Raw genomic sequence first — 6000 nt, forward strand, 5'->3', positions numbered from 1 at the left:
ATCACATGGGAGGTCCACAGTTCAAATCCCGGACCTCCTTGACCCGTGTGCAGCTAGCCCATGCCCAGTGCTGATGCGCGCAAGGAGTGCCCTGCCACACAGTGGTGTCCCCCGCATAGGGGAGCCCCACGCACAAGGAGTGCGTCCCGTAAGGAGAGCCGCCCAGCGTGAAAGAAAGTGCAGCCTGCCCAGGAATGGTGCCGCACACATGAAGAGCTGACACAAGATGACACAACAAAAAGAAATACAGATTCCTGTGCAGCTGACAACAACAGAAGCGGACAAAGAAGACGCAGCAAATAGACACAGAGAACAGACAACGGGGGGGGGGAGGGGAATAAATAAATAAATAAATAAATCTTTTAAAAACAAATATTGTACCCAATAGTTTTTCCTGAAGCATTTACCTAAGTACAAACTTTTGTCAAGAAAGGAATTATTAGAGCAATGTCACCTAAAGGATTGATGTTGGGAAAAAAGGAATACATTGAACTATAGAACTAAAACTAAAACTGTTGTGGAATAAAGGTAAAATCATTACATGCTTTTACAATGTAGAAATAATTCAACTAACAAAAAGTGGAATGAAAAAAGGGAAACAAAGTATGACATAAAATAAGCTCTCAGGTCACCTCTTACATAACAATTGGTAGTGAAAAGATAAAACATTTTTCTATGAAACAAAAGTACCTAGCATCTAATACACTATCTTTAATGTAAAAAGATTTTAAAATAAGAAAATATGTCCATATTTGCCTTTTTATTCATAAAGGAATACAGGAAGGGTACAGTCAAAAAGAATCCTTCTACCCATTTCCATTTTTCCCAGTACCTACATTTTCTGATGAGTAACAACACATTACCTTCCAGAGATGAAACTAATGGAACATGTAAATGCACTGCATACTTAAAAACAAATAAAAAGAGAATGTGTCTTTACCGTATACTTATGAATTAAAATACTTTCCCTTTTTTCTCTTTCTCAAGCTTCTTGATTCTAGAGTAGCCCTAACTTCTGGGTTTTACTCTTCTTGATATAGAAGGAGTCACACAACAAAGCCCATCACAAATATTGAGGCATATGTTAATCATGGGTCATGCTTTGTTTTGTTTTTTAAAGATTTATTTATTTATTTCTACGACCCCACACCCTGTTGTCTGCTCTCTGTGTCCATTCACTCTGTGTTCTACTGTGTCTGCTTGTATTCTTATTAGATGGCTCTGGGAACTGATCCTGGGACCTTCCGGAGTGGGAAAGAGGCAATCATTCTCTTGTACCACCTCAGCTCACTGCCCTGCTACATCTCTTATAGTATCTCCTCTGTGTCTCTTTTTGTTGCACCATCTTGCTGCACCAGCTGTTTGCATCAGCCAGCACTCCTTCACAGGTTGGCACTCTCGTGTGTGCCAGCTCACTGTACAGGCAAGCTTGCCTTCACCAGGAGGTCCTGGGCATCGAACCCTGGACATCCAATTGGATGGGATGCCTAATTGCTTGAGCTACATCTGCTTCCCCGTGGGTCATGTTTATTTAGACCCCTTTCAGCAAGGCAAATCAAGAATTGAGCTTATTTTTCTAATTATAATTGTCTCATGTCAAATATGATAAAGTTCAATCTCTGCAAAAATTAGCATGTCAGGATTTTAAATTTGTGACTGTGGATAATATTTTTGAGATACCTTCACATGAGCTGCAAGCTGGTTTGAGGAGAGGTTGATCAAACTGTGTGAGTTTTTTTTCCTTTCAGGGCATGAGGACATCAGGAGTCAAATTGTACATTTTCTCATGTCTATTTTAAAGGGATGCTTTATAAATGCCCTGGATTATTTTATATTCCCTCACTAAGAACAAAGACATTTATTCTCAGGGAGTTATTTTCAATCTTCAATTTATGAGAATGCTCTAGTTGAGAAATGTTTATGTGCAAATTGCAAAAGAAATTTTTTTAATTGTAATCTACATATGGAGGTAGTATAAACCTAGAGTAATCATTAGTATAGTGCTGGTGTAAGTTCAGAAAAATTCATCACTTGATGAAAGTAGAGTGTAGGAAGAGATGCACCTATATAGTCAAATGCATCTGATAAAAGGCAACAATGCATTTCAAAGGGGGAATTAATGTCTTTTGAACAAAAGGCATTATCCCAAGAGAAATAAAAATATACATCTACAAAAAGATTTGTACAGAAATGTTTATAGCAGTTTTAAACAAAAGAGCAGAATGTTTAGAATGGATGATTCAATTGTGATATATTAATACAATGGGGTTACTCAGAAATAAGAAGGCACCTGGATGAATCTGAATGAATGCCAACAAAATATACTCAGTAAAGAAGCTAGATGCTAAAGTATATATGTTACATCAATCCATTTTTATGGAGTTCAAAAATAGGCAAAATGAATCTACACTGCTAGATAATAGAACAGTACTTACCTCTGAGGGAAGAGGGAATAGAATGGAAAGGGACAAGAAGGATTTTTAAGCGATATAATGTTCTCTGGGTTTGATTTTCTCGTTCTGTTATGAGTATGTTTGCATATGTACATAAAATGAATACCTTTATTTCCTTCCCTACCTTTTCCCTGTATCATCATCATAATTTTAAGAGTGAATATTATCCAAGGACTTGCCCCTATACTGGGGGATTTACTGCATTTTTGGTTGTATTCAAGACAGTTGGGTATTGTTAGGCAAAATAAGTATATATGACTGTTTTTGTTTTTATAGAGATTAAATATGGTTAAACGTAATGTGTATGGCTGCCAAGTTAACAAGGGTTGGACTGTGATGATTAGGCTAATGTGTCAACTCAGCCAGGAATGGTGCCCAGTTATTCCATCAAGCAACCATTGGTCTAATTGCAATTCAAGGGCATTTCATGGACTTTAATCACCAGTGAGGTGATTGCATGTATGACCATGAGTTGGAGAAGAAATCCCTAGGAAGGGCAGAGGAGGGCTGGATGTCATGGTCCAGTGACTGCCTAGGGGTGGCCTCTAACTTCTGTTCATTTCTCTTCTCCACATTGCTCAAGGAAGACCACAAATCAGTTCTAAGTAAGTTTTCAGTTAAAAATAAAATCACAGGGAACTCTAAAGTACTTGGAACTGAATAACAGTAAAACACTACATGTTAAACTCATGGATTTCAGTTAGAGAAAAATGTGTATCATGAAATATGATTATCAGAAAAGGAGAAAGATTTCAAAAACTTAGAAAAGGAACAAACCCAAAAGAGGAAAGAAATGCTTAGAAGGGCAAATTTCAATGATATATAGAAAAACTTTTATATATAAACATGTGTATGTGTGTATACATAAACTTGAAACCACATGAAATAGAAAATTAAAAATATAAAAATAAAAATAAAAATTGATGCAAGAAGAAATATAAAATTAGACAACTCCTCTTCATATAAATTGCAAAAGTATTCAGTCCATTGCCCCACCCTTCTTTGTTGGGTTCTTGTCCCCCATGGCAGGGACACAACTCTGAGCCAATAGTGGTAATTCCTCATTGTTCTTCCCCTCCCCTGCTTAAGATAATAGTTTATCTCAAAAAATGGTCAGTGAGTATCTATTGTTCACACTCTTGTCCAAAGATGCAAGGACTCAAGAACATTGATCATGCCTCATTTCCCTCCCCTGACCTGTTCCTTTTCCTTGAGATGAAATGGTAATAGCCCACCTCTTTCTCTATTCACCTCCAAGTGATATACAGATTAAGTGAACAAACATTCAAAAAACTTTAAAACTTGTGAAGAGCCAGGGCACATGGATACCTTTCACTTAGGTTTTTTCTAATGTAAACAGTAGCAGGACTGACTTTTTTCCTCTCCTCCTTTCCTGAACATTTCTAAGACACTGGCATGTTTCCATGGAAAATCCTCTCACATGGATTCTGTGACGTCATACTCAAGCAGAAGAAACCCTGTGAGATGGGCAGAGAAGAGTGTCACCTTTCCAAGGAGGTCGCTGGTCCTCCATTTGGAAACAGGCTGCAGCTGCTCTCTTCTTCCCAGATGGGTTGTCTCCATCCACTGAGAATCAAAACACATTGATGTCAGTGTAACACAGGAGGGAATTGTGCCTCCACTGCCCGGCACACCTCCTGAGTCAGACATGCTCTGGAGGGAAACTTGCTTCATCCCATCAGCCACCTCCATCATGGGCTCCCTTTGATATTTCACTTTTTAAATGCTTTGGCTGATTAAAAATACACAGAAAACCTGAAAACAACAGGAAACAAACAACGAGAACCCCTCTTCCAATTCAGAATTAAAATATCCTTCAAAAGCAGAAGAAAATAAAAACTTCATTGACAAAAAAAGCCAACAGCCAGAAGCTCAGCAAGGAAGCCCAGCTGGTGGAGAACAGAGAGGGCAGTGCGGCAGGCGCTGGGCAGCCTGGACCTCAACCTGTGACCTCACCCGCTGAGGACACCAGTGCCCACAGGCCCGCGTGGCCAAGTGTGTCTCAGGAGGCAGCTCGCTGAGCAGTAGCACACTCTGGAACCCAGCCCAGGCTGCTGGTCACTTCTAGACACACACATCACACACACACCGTGCGCACCACACACATACACACAGCACACAAACACTGCATGTACACGTGTACCATAAACACTCAGGCTCACTGCACATATGCACCACACACATACAAACCATACATGTCACAACACCACACACAGCACATGCAGACAAACTACACACAGTACATAACTCATCGCACTCATTGTGTGGTATGATGTGTGATGAGCTGGACAGTGAAGTGGGCCCAAGTGTGATATATGCTGCCTACAAAAACTGATGAGTCTTATGCCTTTTTCTACCACTGTAGTTCTTTCTTTCATGTGGTAGAAATACCAAGAAGTGATACCTTGCCCCTTACTTTCTAGAGGAACTCTTGTCATATTCCAGACCGCAAGGTCCTGAAAACTTCACTTTTGTGCAGCTCCCTGACACTGTGTAGATTTCTTTCTTCCTCCATGTGGGATGTGTGTATCTTTACAGGGCATCCAGAATCCTTGCCACTTCTTGCTCTTCTGGTCCAGTTAACATGATTTTTCACATATATAGGGGGACACTGTGATGTTCCAGGTGATCAAGATCCCCTCGGATTATATTTGAAAGGGACTGGAGGCGGCAGACTTGGCCCAGTGGTTAGGGCATCAGTCTACCACATGGGAGGTCCGCGGTTCAAACCCCAGACCTCCTTGACCCCTGTGGAGCTGGCGCATGCGCCAGTGCTGATGTGCGCAAGGAGTGCGGTGCCGCGCAGGGGTATCCCCGCGTAAGGGAGCCGTACGCGCAAGGAGTGCACCCCGTAAGGAGAGCCACCCAGCATGAAAGAAAGTGCAGCCTGCCCAGGAATGGCACCGCACACACGGAGAGCTGACCCAACAAGATGACGCAACCAAAAAAGAAACACAGATTCCTGCGCCGCTGACAACAACAGAAGCGGACAAAAGAAGATGCAGCAAATAAACACAGAGAACAGACAACCGGGGTGGGGTGGAAGGGGAGAGAAATAAATAAATAAATAAATCCTTAAAAAAAAAAAAAAAGAAAGGGACTGGAGAGGACACATAGTCCTTGGAGAGATTGAGAATGGCTACTGTTTTCTATCCCAAGTGAATGTGAACTGCTTCTTATCCTCCTTTCTGATGACTGTTCCAAAGAATACATTCTCCAGATGAGGAGCTGCATAGCAGCTAAGAAAGCCTGTGCTGATCTTCTCTATTAAGGATGTTCCAAGTGGCACAGCATATAAAATAGAGTATACCTCGAATGAAGGTATGCCTTGCAGCACATCTACTATTGGATTATTTCTATGATAATCCTCGACCATCTGCTGCAGTCTGTTTTGGTTGGGCCCACATTGGTGAACTGCATGGGAATATGTTAGTGGCCATCAGCCCAGCATACTGTAAAGTCATTAAAAATGGCATTATCTCTGCTATTCCACCTGAGGTACAGTTTTGTTTCTGAAATACTAATT

Source organism: Dasypus novemcinctus, chromosome 22, assembly GCF_030445035.2.
Source record: "Dasypus novemcinctus isolate mDasNov1 chromosome 22, mDasNov1.1.hap2, whole genome shotgun sequence".
In the NCBI taxonomy this organism is placed as follows: Eukaryota; Metazoa; Chordata; class Mammalia; order Cingulata; family Dasypodidae; genus Dasypus; species Dasypus novemcinctus.